This window comes from Rutidosis leptorrhynchoides, chromosome 4 (assembly GCF_046630445.1).
Source record: "Rutidosis leptorrhynchoides isolate AG116_Rl617_1_P2 chromosome 4, CSIRO_AGI_Rlap_v1, whole genome shotgun sequence".
In the NCBI taxonomy this organism is placed as follows: Eukaryota; Viridiplantae; Streptophyta; class Magnoliopsida; order Asterales; family Asteraceae; genus Rutidosis; species Rutidosis leptorrhynchoides.
Genome location: NC_092336.1, coordinates 438804020 through 438820136, shown reverse-complemented (window position 1 = coordinate 438820136; position 16117 = coordinate 438804020).

Sequence of the window (16117 nt, the reverse complement as noted above, 5' to 3'; positions counted from 1 at the left end):
GGATGTCCCCAAGCAATATTCAAACGTTGCTCTACCAATTCAGCCTCACAGCTATGATTACGACATTCAATAGTTCATTTAAAGGGTTTAGGGTTATATGTTTGGTTGGTGCATACCACGTTGTCACGGGCCTGAGACTTAACAATCGAAACTAAACTCCGAAAAATACAGAGAAAAATTAGTTTATGTCGAAGTAAGTGTCCCTTCTCGCTTAAAGTCGAAAAGTATGATTCTTTATTGCAGACCGTTCAAGCATTTAAGGGAGAACACCTTTGAGTGATCTGAGCACATAATAAAGAAACATGAGTTCAAGCACGAATACAACAAAGACATGATGGAAGTTCCATTCATGATGCAGTTCAAAATCAATATATCAAAAAACGATGATATGCTGTAAAATTCAAATATCAAAAGAAAATCAAAGTCAAAAATAATTGGCGTATCAAGATGGCAAAGTCCTGAAGTTTGAAAGTATGAAGAATGCTGATCCATGAAGTGCTCATAAAAGAACTCAGATCATTCTTAGTGTGACGCCCCCGCGCAGCTTGAATTGTTTAATCACGACGTTCACATTGAACTATCAAGATTTTTGTCGTATGCGATTTAGAGTTATGCCTATTAAGGCTATAAGTTAGGAAGATACTTACCTAGGTATACTCTAAAATACTAAACATGTGCTAAAAGCATATAATGTGCCAAAGGCATATAAAGAGAAAGTTTAACTTTCGATTCCGTTTACTAATGACAACTTGAACATAAAGAAGTCAAGGGCCTTGAGATTTATTTCATGTAACGGCTGGTCATCAAGCAAGTCTACTTTAACTGTAGACCAATCCCCACGGTAAATAATATGCCTATTCGGATAAATCAATATACTCTGAGATCAGCCGAGCCAACTGGATTGAAGATTGTCAACACATTGGTAGAAACTAAAGGCTGACAGGGTTATTCAAAATGCCGTGAGAATCTTTCTGTTCAATTTGAATGAAGTACATGGATAGAGATAACAGAAAGTTACTTTAACGAATTGGTAACCCAAAGACAACGCACAATCATAAGTGATGAAAGAATCAAGGATTAAATGAACTAAGCGTGATCTCAAAAATCATTGCTTATAATGTTCAAAGTAATTAATGCCAACATGATTGTCGAAGTGTTCAGAAGGAGTCTGGTCATGTTTAATAAGATAGATTACATGATAATAGGCACAGATTGGATAATTGGGAATGAACAACAGAAGTTGATTCAATATCTCAATTCTGATCCATTTTTAAACTGATAACCATCTTACTCACAAAAAGAATGTGGATTAATTGTTCAGATATGTTTGTTCATAAGTAGATGTTATTGCCATAATTTATGCAGATGTTACTCATGTTATGCTCGTTGCTTTGATAATCATAAAATCACAAAAAGATTTTAATTTTATGCTTATTATTGCATCTCATGATAGAATGTTATTATTTTGCATATTCTGTAGTTGCGTGACATTTTTTTTCAGAAAATCGATAAAGATTTGAAGTTTTTGTTATTTTCTGATTATCCTCTAAATGTGGCATGACATCTGAAGGAACCTTGTTGAGATCAAGATATATCTGACCATCCCATTTGTGAGATAGAAAGTTGATTAAGCTGATAATGTTGAGAATGACTTTACACTGTAGGATATACATTTTGCGAATCAAATGTTGGGATTTCCTAAGTGTTAGTGCTCATATAATGTTGAATTGGTTGATTTTAGACTCAAAGTTATAGTGCTAGTTTGCGTTTGTGATAATAAAATGAGTTGAAATCATAAGTTATGAAAACTTGAATTGCCAAAGTGGCTCACTCGCACGCCTGACAAGTGAACCGTATGAGTTACCATACGTTTGAGGTTAACCGTGCGAATGACCAAGCTTTAGATTTGTCCTTTAGTCTTCTAGGTCAAACGCACGAGTGATAGTGAGACGCACGATTGGATGGTGAATCGTATGTGTAACCGTACGGTTGAGCACGAGAGTATAAATAGGGAGAGGATGAACACAGACTTCACTTTTTCCCTCCACTCTCAATTTTACACCCGAAATCGATTCTTACCATTTGCTATTTCCATCGTAGGATTTGTTAAGCATTAATAGCCGATCACAACACCACTTAATTGGTATGATTTCATCGATTTTACTATGTTAATTTGTTGATTATGTGTATCGAAACCCTAGTGGTTTTTAAATCCAATTTTGTGCATTTTTGATGTGTTTTGATCGATATATGCTATTGTTTTATGCTAACCGGAACTAATACATGGTATCGCGATGTAAATCGGGTTCTGTAACACTCAAACATGCAATTTTGTGAATTTAAAAAGTGCATTTAATGTGTTTCAATCAGACATGCACGAGTGATCATCACTCGCACGCGTGAGACATGACTCGCACGAGGCAGTGCACGGTTGAGGCTCAATCGTGTGAACACTTGAGCTCACTCGTATGATTTAACTTAGTGTTTATGTTGTTGCTCACTCGTATATTAGAGCTGACACGTGTGCTTAACCGCACAATTCACCACATGGTTGACCATCACTCGCTTATTTGTTGCCTCAACCGTGTATCTTGTCTAAAAACCATGATTTTGATCAAAAGTGTCAACAGTGACACGAGTGACAGTGTGAACCGCACAACTGAGCTCTCAGCTACACGGTTGAGCTTGTTACTCGCACGATTGGTCCTGTTTTAAAATGTTTGAAATAATATCTTACTTAATCTGGTTTATATTTCTTATTTGTTGTTATAATTCAGTCAGTTTAAGACTCATGGCAGAAGCTCAAAGAAATCCACAGATCCAGGGGGAGCAAATTCCTAACCCTTCAGTGAATCCTCCTGTGGTTCAACCCAAAGTTATCGACTTATCTGATCGTCTGGAAATGGGTGACCAAAATAATTAGGTTGCTCTTTATGATACTACTCTTGAGAAAGGAAATCATTTCGTAGAGATTGTAGATTATCTTAAAAGGTCAAGGATCCATAATGCCATCTCAACACAGTGCACAGCCTACTACAGTCATAACGGGAATTCTGGAAGAATGTGAATCTTGATGTTTCTGATAATGAAACTAGGTTGGTTTGTTGCCTCAACTGTGTATCTTGTCTGAAAACCATGATTTTGATCAAAAGTGTCAACAGTGACACGAGTGACAGTGTGAACCGCACAACTGAGCTCTCAGCCACACGGTTGAGCTTGTTACTCGCACGATTGGTCCTGTTTTAAAATGTTTGAAATAATATCTTACTTAATCTGGTTTATATTTCTTATTTGTTGTTATAATTCAGTCAGTTTAAGACTCATGGTAGAAGCTCAAGGAAATCCACAGATCCAGGGGGAGCAAATTCCTAACCCTTTAGTGAATCCTCCTGTGGTTCAACCCGAAGTTATCGACTTATCTGATCGTCTGGAAATGGGTGACCAAAATAATCAGGTTGCTCTTTATGATACTACTCTTGAGAAAGGAAGTCATTTCGTGGAGATTGTAGATTATCTTAAAAGGTCAAGGATCCATAATGCCATCTCAACACAGTACACAGTCTACTACAGCCATCAACGGGAATTCTGGAAGAATGTGAATCTTGATGTTTCTGATAATGAAACTAGGTTGGTTAGTACCATTCAAGGGAACGAGGTTATTGTCTCAAAGTCAGTAATCAGGAGATTTTTAGCTTTCAATGATGAAAATTGCTCTCACATGACGATAAACAGAGAAAGAATTCACGGATGTTTTAGGAGATGTGGATATTCTGGTTTTCTAGCTGGTAATTCTGAGATGATGAAAACACTTTTGCCTCCACAGTATAGATATTTGGCTCATGTTTTGATGCACTGTCTGAGTGGGAGAAAAGCTAGTTTTGATAAACTCAATGAGAAGGTGCAAAGTATGTTTGTTGCACTCGTTCTGAAAGCTCCATATGATTTTTCTGGTTTTATCTTTCATTACTTCAGAGCCAATCACTTCAGCTCTACACAAAAGTATCTCATATATGCCCGATTTCTTCAATTGATTATAAATGATGCTGCACCAAGTCTACCCAAAATTGAATCTGATGTTATTCCGCTATGCCCGATGAATGTTGTGACTTTCAAAAGAATGGAGAAAACTAGAAATGATGAGCTCAAACCTGACTTTGGAAGGGTACTTGTTTGTCACTTGATTAGAGAAGATTATAGATGTCCATCTGGGAATGAGTGGAGAAATGAGGATTCTGATTCAAATTATGAGGTAACTGATGACGAAGAGGGGAAAAGTGATAATCAAAGAGCTGCTGGTGAAACATAAAAAGGTAACAAAGGTGATGATAATGATGATGATGATGATGATGATGATGATGATAAAGCTACTGATGAAGATACAAATCCGGTGCGTAGGAAAAGAAATGGGAAGGAACCGATGTCTTCTGAGCAACCCCAAAAGAAAGAAAGAAGAACCAAACACCACCATGACTCACCTCAAAGATCATCTCGCGGAGGTTCTAGGAAACCAACTCAACGCCAACCCTTCGGTTTCATGAAAGATGCGAGAGCTGCTACTACACCATCTCAAATCACACCTTCGGAGTTTAAGACACAACCAAATCTCTTGATATCCTTGGTGACGAAAATGAATAACCTTGAGAACCAAGCTATTGAGGAAAATAAAGGAAGTGATGCTAAGATTGAGCTACTAGAGAAAGACAATAAGAAATTTTGGAAGCGTGTGAATCGTCAAAGGGAAAAGATGGAGTCTTTAAACAAACAGCTTGTGGCAGTTAAGAGCAAGCATCAAGTTGAATTGAAAACTATGAATGATAAGCTTAAACAACTCACGTTTGGGAAAACTAAATTGATTACCGATGGAGGAGAACCGTATTACTCCGATTTAGGTGGAGACGAGTCAGAAGATGATGAGAATGCTGATGCTGGAACTGGAGGACCCTCTTTTAGATATCCGTTAGTTATACCTATTCAAAGTTTCAATGAATATGGTGAGGTGTTTACTGCTAAATATTATATGAATTATTCAAATGTTTTTAATGATGCAGAAAAGGGGGATCTTCCACCAAGTAATTTTCCAATGGAACAGCTTGCTACACTGGCATACGACAGTGATTACGATACAGAGGATGCAGTTGCAGTTGAAGCTAAGAACAAAGCTCCACAAAAAGAGCTAGTAAATGAGTGTCTCTTGAGTTAATCCAAAATATTGTTTTAAGTGATTTTGAGAATTTGTTTGAAGATGAAAAGGCCCAAAGTGTTGATGAAGAAGATGTGTTAAAAGAAAACGTGATTGTTGAGTCTGAGGATGAACTAGAAATAGAATCGGAGATAGAAGAAGAAGAAGTTGAGATTGTGATACCTTCGCTCAGGCCACACTCAAATCCATCACTCAATACCTTAAGTGATTTCTTTAAGTTGAGTTGTGAGGAGAAAACAAAGAATTTAGTTGAACTTAAAAAGGCGAGGAAGGTGTACAATCAAAAAGTGAAGGAGGTTGATAGTTTGTTAGAGAGAAACAAGAGAATCCGACATCAGAAACTGCTCAATGAGAGAGAAAAGAATGAGATTGAAAAGAAGAAGAAGAAAATCTGAGCAGAACAAGCTAAGGCCGAGGGATGAGATGAGATTAATAAATGGTTTGATCGTGATGATAGGGTTAAAGTAAGTAGGAATGCTGAAGAAGATGAAATCCGTCAAAGTTGGTGGAAACAAAACGTTGTGAACCCTAACCAGATCAACAAGCCAGACTCGAGCCGAAGCTTGTTAGTTTCTATGAGAAAGGAAAGAGAACCAAGAAGTATGCTAAGGGTAAGATTTTGAGCTGGGGTTACTTCAAGTAGATTGATTGTTTTGCTATCAAGAGGGAATGAGGAGTTGATTACATGGCCAGACCTAGTCACTTCAAAACTCTACCTTACTTCGAGATAATGCAACTTGTTAAGCTGAGGATGTTGAACTCTGAAGATAGTGATCTGTCGAAGTGGTTTCAGAGAAAACTCAGATTAGAATATAAGACAGGTAAATGGGATATCTTCAAATCAATAGCTGCCAGGTTCTCCATGCATTCAACAAAGAAAAATTCAAAGGGTGGACCTGTGCGTGTTTTCAAGTTCGATCCAGCAAAGTATATGAAACAGTCTCCCTTGATGCCCTTACCCAAAGATATCTGCAAAAACTTCAGGTGATGGTTCTATGATGATTTGTCAGAAGAAGCAGTGATTCTTACTGCGATTGAGAAAGAGGATGGGAATATTCAGTTTGACAATGTGAGGATTTTTGATCTGATGTGGTTGAGAAACTTGTCGAGATTTGATGTGAATGTCCTTCACCGCCATCACATAACCTTCAGAGATGAGAAACGGGAAGAAGCAATGAGATATCAGCGTGTCATTGATGTCTACCATGCTTACCTTACCATAGAAAGTGATGCTCAAAGCTCGAATCAAGTCTAAGCCAACATTTGTCTGATGTTGAACGTTTGTTTGTTTTGTGTTTGTATGTTTGACTATGTGTGAGAGAGAGAATTTGGGACTGTAATCATGTTTAAACTGTTGGTACTTACAAACTTTTATGTTTTTATGGACGTTTACTTATTGTAATAGATGTTCTAGGTCCTAGGGGGAGTTTTTGATGCATTTTAGATAAGTCCCTAGACATCTATCCCACGTCCATGATAGGTACTTCAGTTAGTGGGTTACCATGATCGCTCGTTGTTATCATATCTATGTTTATATGCAATTACAGGTACTGCAGGAACAAGATATGGAAGTTTGCCTAACTTAGACTCTGTCAAACGCACGAGTGAAGCCTCACTCATACGGATGACAAGCTCATACGCACGAGTAGGGATGGCAATGGATCGAATATGGAGCGGGTGATGCCGTATCCACATCCATATTCATTTAGTTTTTGTTCATCCATATCCATATCCATATCCATTTAGTTTCAAGTCATCCATCCATATCCATATCCAGTGGATTAACCGGGTTAATGGATATCCAATGGATATTAAAAAAATGTTATGATATTTTCTAATAGACGATTAAAATAAAAATGTAGTATAGCAGAAATAAATATAACATGACATATTTAAAATCTACATATAAGAATGTGTAATCTTTGTCGAAGATATAACAAAATTTGTTAAATTTTACTATAACACATGGATTATGAAAAATTAAATATGAAATTTGTAAGTTTATTTTATTAGATATGCGTGTTTTATTGTAATATATTATAGTGTTTTCATTATAAGGTTGAAAGCAAAATATAAATCTAACGGTAAATGAATTTGTAATAGTAAATATGTAAACATATATCTATATTTATGTATTTGTATATGTATTTCGGGTGGTAATGGATATATCCATAAATGAAACTTTTCATCCATGTCCATATCCATATCCATTTAGGTTCATCCATATCCGTATCCATATCCATTTAGGTTCGTCCATATCCATTACATATTGGGTGGATCGGGTGGATATCCACCGGATCGGGTGGCCATTGCCATTCCTACGCACGAGTGTACTGAGCTGAGTCACAAACCTAATTTGATTACACTTACACGAGTGAGTGATCACCCGTACGGCTGAGTCTGTCCACTCGTACGAGTGAGACATGACTCGTACGGTTGACTTAACAGCAGGGGTATATATTGTGTTATGTTCTTCATTTTAGGTTAAGCCTCTCATTTTTATTCTATCACTCAGATCTAGTAACCCATTCGATTCTCTCTATGCTTCAAGCCTAAATCCTTGCAAAAGGTGAATAATAGCTCTAGGTGTTGATCTAATCACACAATCATTGTTGTGGTTTGACTAAATCAATCCCAAAAAGCATTTTCATATTCACTAGAGGGTTTGATTCACTATTCCACCTTAGTGTGAGTTAAATCTGTTGGATTCGAAGTTCCTAGTCATGTTTCATCATCTACAATCTTAAAAACACATAAAAATCTATCCTTAGTTCTTTAATAAGAGCTAAGCTATATAAGAAACCAACTTAAAACGCATATACGCTCTTTTGGGACGATAACCTAAAATACTACATCTGATCGGGTTTTTTTGCTCGTTAGGGTGTTAAAGTGTATTAAAAAAAGGTTTTATAAATTTAAAAGTTGAAAGATAAGTTAAGCGCTACTCCACACACTTTTGACACATCATATGCTAGTAACTAAACTTAAAGATTCATAATCTAGGGTTTTATGTTACAAATTGGTGTTTTAAGCCTTAAGTGTTGATTAGAACACTAACTCACTTAGTTGTTAGTAAAATGGGTGTATTAGGGTTATGGGGGACCCAAATACTTGTATAAGCCTTTAAAATGGGTAAGGAGGGGGGTGTATTGTGACCCAAACTAGCATTGTGAGATGTTTATTGCTCAAAATTGTGTTAGTTGGTGTAGTTGGACTTTAATCACTAGCCATTAGTGATTTAAAGTGGTCTTGACCTGGTATGAGTGTCATTAATGCCAATGGGTCATAATTGCACCTTGAGTCATAAATGCACTAGGATTGTAATTTAGTAAGTAGTCCTACTTGCTTGTGTGTTAAATTGTGCAATTAATGTAATAGGTACATTGCATTGAAGGTTGCGGGATTGGTTTGTCTACTGCCAAAGTATTAAGGTAAGTGGAATAAATATATATATGTGTATATAGTTTATTTGCTTGCGGTCTTGTGGTTAGTATTATCCGTGCGTGTGGATTCACTATAGTGTTATCCGCGCGTGTGGATTCACTACTCTTTTGTGCAATGGTGATATTGCTCTAAACATACATATTATTCGACGCAATATCACTTATATTTCATAGGTTTTTATCATCTACAAAGACATTCAATTCGCATTTCACAAGAAAAACGACAAAAGTGGATAAGAGCTTGCTATTTGAAGATTCGACGATAAAACGGTAGTTGTAACCAAATTTATATCAAGAAACGTTTATCCGAATTAAAGTACAAGATAAAAGAAGAAAAGAGTTCAAATAAGAAGTGCCAAATCAGTACACGTCAATACGGGATCAACAAAGAACAACTGAAAAAGAAAAATGAAGAAAATTGCTGATTACTCTTACACGAATCGTGTATAGCTACACGAATCGTGTAGATTATTGTTCTTACACGAATCATGTATCCCTACATGATTCGTGTAATGTTAGGCCAAACAGTTTCCAGAAACGTGCAAATGGGGCGGTCACTTTATGATTTTTAAAACAATTCTTTTCTTAAAATGAGCTACAGCAAAGAATCAACATGTTCACCTACTACTACTTGGATCAGTTTAAATACGGAGTACTATCAAGAGTTGAAGACACACATATTTTCATACAATTATTATACGCAAGTTATTATTCTGTAATTTTTATTACTCTATTAGTTCAAGGTTAAAAATAGTTGTAATATTAAGGGTGTATTGTTCGTGATAAAGGGTGTTATTGTACGCGTGAAAGGGGTGTTATTATTGTAATTTTTCTACCATTTGAAGTTAATGAAAGTGAAGATATTTTAGTAAGTTTACTCTGTTAAAATTAGCGTTGTTATTATGTTTGCATATCTATATTTTTATGTCTACCTTAGTGTAATGGATAGCTAAATTTCCCTAGTGTTTGCTTAAATGTAGAGCCCCTAGTGAAATGGATTGTCACCATTAGTAAAAGTTAAAATGTAACTTTAGTATTTTTAATATTGAGCCTAGTTAAAAGAACCATTTTTATGTAATTAGGTATTTAACCCTTGCCACTTAATTTAGTAAATTTAAATAACGAAAGTTATATTTATTTACATAAATTAAGCTTCAACATTAAAAATGATCTAGACGAATTTATGGATAAGTTATTGACACCAATTTAGAAATAAACTTCGGTGGTTTGGGTGATATCAATAAATTATATGAAGGTGAAATTATAAAAAGGGAAACCGTTATAATTTGGGTATTGGCGAAGGTCAAAACTAGGCTAGGTCTCAATTTAAATACTTAGGGAATAGTAGCTTTCTAAAAATAATCCAATGAAAATTAGATTTTATTTAGTTAAGTTGTAACCTTATATTTATTCGAGAGAAAAATGTAAAGTTTGATACTAGAACATTTTAAATAGGGCGTAAACTTAAAACAATCCATGGACCTAGGGGTGACACAATTAAGTAAACACTCCCATTTATCTTATTTATATTTGTTATAAAAGTATTATTATTATTATTTACGATTTACCATTTTAAAATATTAGAAAAATACATAAAAACAATTATTTTTCGTAACAGTTCTGTTTGTCACATATTTTTACACATACACGAATCGTGTATCATCACACGAATCGTGTAAGGCTAAAACGCGGCTACAGTACAGCTAGGTTAAAATTAGGGTTTTTGTTATTTAATTATATTTATATTTAGGTTATTAGTTATTTTAATTATTATAATTAAGTTATTTAGTTTTAGTTATTTAAAATACTTAAAATACATGTTTTAATCCTAAAAATTAGCATTAATTATTATCACTTTATAAATTGTAACTAGTTTATAATTAGTTAATTAATTTTAATACCTTTTAAATTTGTATTAGTTTTATTTAAAATATCATTTAGTTAATTTAATTAAGTTTATGTTATAATTGCTTAAAACAAAATTCTAAATATATAGTTTCATTAAAAATTACTATTTTACTAATTACCATTTAGTAATATAATTATTGCATCATAATTAGTATAATTTCATTTAGTACCTTTTTAAGTTAATTTTTGTAATCTTGTAATTTCATTTAGTAATTTAGTTTAAGTTATTTTCTTTTACTGTTACTATAAATGCCTAATCCAAAACCCCCTTTAATTAAGTTTGACATCAAAGACTATTAAAAACCATTAAACACTCCATCTCCCTGTGGAACGAATCGGATTTACCAACAAACTAAACTACACGGATAGGACTAGTTGCCTATATATATGTGTGAAATCAACCTGAAATCAATAAAATACCACATATACAATAAATCAATTCGTGTAACAAAACAACTCAAATCCGTTCATAAATAAAGGTCTCGATCGCACACATCAACTTTTTGGCGCCGCTGCCGGGGAGTTGGCAGTTAAATAAATAGATAATTTTTCTGATTCGTAGTAGTAGTTGGATTTGCACGTGGACCGGGTTGTTGGATCACCAATTTTATTGGTCTTTGAAGGATCCTGCCCCTCTGCTGCATCTTTTGGCTATTCGAAACGTGGGCAAAAATCAGAAGGATAATCTGTTTGTTTAAAGGTTTTTATCATTGTTTTTATGTTATTCGATCCTCTCGAGGAAATTCATTTCCAAGAAAGTTCAAAGTTTTTGAATAAATCCTGTAATTCTTTGTACAATTTCCCAAATTGTATGATCCGTTCAATCCTAAACTCGTTAAACTTAATCCGGAACCTCAAAGAATTAATAAAGGACAAAAACAACAAAAAGAAATAGGAAATACTAGTAATTTTAAAACACCGAAAAACACAAAAAAAAAAAAAAAAAAAAAAAAAAGAGAAACAAGTAGGTAACCCTAGATAAACCTTTAGTGAAGTGATCTCATAATAGAAATTAATGTATGAACTTACGTTCCTCCAACGCTGAATTAACTCCCTCACATCCTGAACCCGAAAGAAAATTCCACGAACGCTTAAGAGCTCAAGAATTAGAATCTCTTGCTAAAAATTTAGAGTCACTTTTCTTAGAATCCGACTCTGAACCAATAATTCAACCAATCATAGAGCCGATTATTAAAGAAGAAGAAGAAATGGCTGATACAAATCAAACGATGGAAGCATTAATGAAGGCCACAAGAAAAGGTCAAGGCCACGCAATCATCCAACCCACGATGAGTGATGGCTTTGAAATAAAAGGTCAATTTTTACACATGGTAACTAATACATGTCAATTCGGTGGAGCCCCAAATGAGGATGCTAACGAGCATCTTCGTAAGTTTGTAAGCATTTGCAAGCTTTTCAAAATCAAAGATGTCACCGATGAAGTTGCATGTTTAAAAATCTTTCCATGGTCATTAAAAGATGATGCAAGAGATTGGCTAGACTCATTACCAGAAGGTTATATTGAAAACTGGAATGATATGATGGATAAATTTTTGTCAGAATTCTTTCCTGCTTCAAAAGCAGCAAAATTACAAAGTGACATAAATCACTTTAAACAAAAGCCTAATGAAACTCTTTATGAAGCTTGGACCCAATTCAATAAAATGCTTCGAATATGTCCTCAACACGGGTTGAATACATTCCAAAAGGTCCAAATATTCTATAAAGGAGTCAATGTGGCAACTAGAAAAGATATAGATGTTGCAGCCGGAGGTTCGATCATGAAGAAAACACCTGAAGACGCTCACACAATCATTGCTGATTTAGCTTCCCATTCTCATAATTGGCATCAAGAAATAGAATTTTCTAGATCATCAAATGTTGCTAGTATTGAAAGCAATGATGAAATTGCTTCTTTAAAAGTTCAAATAGCAAATCAAGCAAGGCAAATCGAGAAAGTAACTAAGGAAATGCATGCTATCAGAGTAGGATGTGAACTGTGCCAAGGTCCCCATCTTACTAGAGATTGTGATCAAAGTACAATGGAAGAACAAGCAAATTTCTTAGGATACTTACGAAAAGGTGAAATGAACTTCAGTGATTTTCCAGCTATAGAAGCAAACAACCGAAAATATCCTCCTATAAACAGCTATCAAGTAGGAGGACCTTCAGGATCAAATAATAATAACTATCAAAATAATAATAACTATCAAGGAGGAAATCCAGGTTACCAAAATAACCGGAATTTCCCAAATCAAAATCAAAGAAATCCGCCACCAGGTTATAATAACCGAAATCAACCTCAAAGAAATTATCAAAATAATTTCCAACCCAATCAACCACAACCGCTAGCACTCATGCAACCACAACCATTAGCAATTATGCAACCTCAACCCGAGAGGAAATCTGGTTTAGAAGATCTCTTAAGAGATTTTATGGTTAAGCATGAGAAAAATGCAGAGCTCCAAACTCAGCAAATTCGAAATCAACAAGCCACGATTCAGATTTTAGAAAGAGATGTTGGAAGGATCTCACAGTTACTAGCAGAGAGACCACCAATTGCAAGTAACCCTCCGTTTATACTAAAGAAGAATGATCCTCAAGCCCCAGCATATTCACAAGTGAATGCTATTTATAGTTTCTGTGAGGATGAAGCAAGTTTCAAAACACCGGAGCATAGTCCTATTTTTACTCTTGGGTGTGAAGATGATGATGAAGAGTGTGATGAGTTTATATTTTCTGATTTATCCAATATGGCAGATTACACTCCTTATCAAGAGATTGATGGTACCCGAGTTGAAAGTATGAAAAGTATAACATGTGAAAATGAAGAGATCCGAGTTGGTGACATAACTCCCGAGTATGCTGATTATTTGATGAGGCTGATGTCGGGAAATCATGCAGAAGTGCAGAAAATAGAAACCACCAAGCCTTCCGAATTTAGGGTTGATGATGATTTGAAGGTGATCAAGGAAGAAGCGGAAGATACGGTGAAGCAAGCACCTAAAGTGGAAGACTATAAAGAACCCATTCCATACCCACAAGCACTTGCATCCGAAAAACCAAAGGAGAATCATTGTAAGCCTTTAAATACGGATAATATCTGTGTAAATGTACCTTTGGTTGATGTTGTTGCAGGTATGCCAAACTATGGGAAATTCTTGAATGATTTGATGGCAAAAGAAGGAGTGTGTGAGCAGGCATCATCTGCGTTTCTTAAAGCAGAATGTGCTGCTATTGTGAAAAAGAATGAATTGCCACCTAAGTTAGGTGATCCTGGACCGTTCATAGTACCTTGTAAGCTTAATGAATCTGAAATTCTTAGATCATTAGCTGACTCAGGTGCAAGTATAAATCTCATGCCTTATTCCATTTACTCGCATTTGAACTTAGGCGAACTTAAACCGACCAATTCAGGCATTAGATTCATTGATCAGTCGGTTAATAAACCTATAGGGATTGCTGAAAACTTAGTAGTAAAAACAGGTGAACTTGAGTTTCTAGCTGACTTTGTAGTTGTAGATATGAAAGAAGATAAGTTTGTACCTATTATTTTAGGTAGACCATTCTTAGCAACTGCAAGTGCTTTAACAGATTGAAAAACAGGAAAACTAGTTTTGAAGGATAGAGGCAAGAGTGTAACCTATCAAACTGAGTTTAGTATGAACCCACCACCCACACCGATAGTTTCAGTGAATATTGTCGATCATGCTAAACCCATTAGGCAACAAGCTAAGTGTGGGGAGGACGGTAAAGAAAAGCTTGATAGTAAACCACTCAATGATTGTGTTGTTGAGAAAACCATGAAGAAGTTATATGGTAGGATTAGAAATGCTATGTCGGAAAAAGATGAACATTTAAGAAAGAGATTGGTGTCAAACTTATCGAAAATTGAGAAAGATAAGTTAAAAAAATTGGTTAAAGAGTCAAGATTTTCGGACTCTTGGTTATTGTCAAAAATTAATGGTGAGAATGGTTGCGGTAATAGTTCTATTGGAGTAAAGAAGGGTGATGTTTATCACCCCGACGTTAGTTAAAATTGGGGTGGAGTCGCGTGAACGACTCGCTAATAAACTTCACAAATTGTAAATAGTCCCATTCGTGTGTCTCGTTTTTTTTTTATATTGTGTTTTAAATTCCTTTTTATTTTTTTTATTTTTCATATACTTGTTTTAAAATTTGAAAACGTTAATCTTTTTAACACAAAAATAGAGTGTTTTTATTTTATTTTATTTTAAATTTGTTTTCGAAAAATATTAAAACTTTAACTTTTAATGAATTGAAATTTTATAAATTGAATTTAAAAATTTATAAACGGATTAAGATCAGGTATAACAACCGAATTTCCGTTACAAATATAAATTTATAAAAGATATTTTAAATTTAATTGATTATAAGTTATATAAAAAAAAATATAAAAATATATAAAAAGAAAAAAAAAATTAGTTTGTAATAACATAATTTTTTGGTGTGTATTGAAACTTATTATATTTTTATTTTTTATATATTAGCAAGAAAATATAGTGTGGGGTAAAAAAATGTGTTGTACGATTGAATTAAAACCCCATATTTTGTGTGTTTTTAACATGGTTTTGACAGGTACAGACGAAAATGCAATTAGACGAAACGAAACATCAAATTACATTGTGATACAAACATTGGATATGATCATAGGTAAAACAATTTGAAAATCCAAATCGGTTAACAAAGGAAGTTCCAAATACTCTACACTTTTTGTCCTCTCAAATTTATACATTATTATCTGATTTTATGTAATGAGGGCATTACATAATCTTAAGTGTGGGGTGGGAATATATAAATTCTCGAGAACTAATAAGTTATTGGTTTTTATGAAAATTTGAAATTTTTTAAACAAATGTATCTAATCAATTTTTAAGGTAATTACGAGCAATTAAAGATCAGGTGTAAAAACCGAAATTGTTGTCTCTATACATTAAAAATACATAAGTTTATTTGTTTAAAACTTATAAAAGAAAACCATTTATAACAAGAATTTATAAATCCTTATATTGAGAACCATTTATCACATGTTTCTTTGAAGTTTATTGCAGATATCATTGCTAAGGAACGTATAAACCTGAATATTCCATTATCACGAGTAATAGAGGATGAATCAAGTCCATCCCGTAAGGAAGTAAGGTCTTCCAAATTGACACACTTGCTAACTTATGTTAGAAGATGTAGTCCAGAACAGCTGTAGGTTGACGAAAAATCTTGTAAAGTCATCCCTAAAATCGGCTGGAAATCCACCTAACCTCAGCATCAAACAGGGTTTTTTTGTGGTCAGACTTATCCTAACCATGAGAAGGATATGTCCCGTACAATGGGGGGGCACAATGCAAATTAGCTTTTAAGACTAATGAATCTAATCCCCAGATGGATGATCTCCGTAAAGATCAACTGCATCTATGTTTGACCGCGGTCAACATACATATGCCATAACAAATTGAGGTGTGCAAACTCATGGTTCACCGATGATATTTGGACACGATATAATTTTGTTCTAAAACTTATGCTATTTTATGAATTATATTTGTGTAAAACC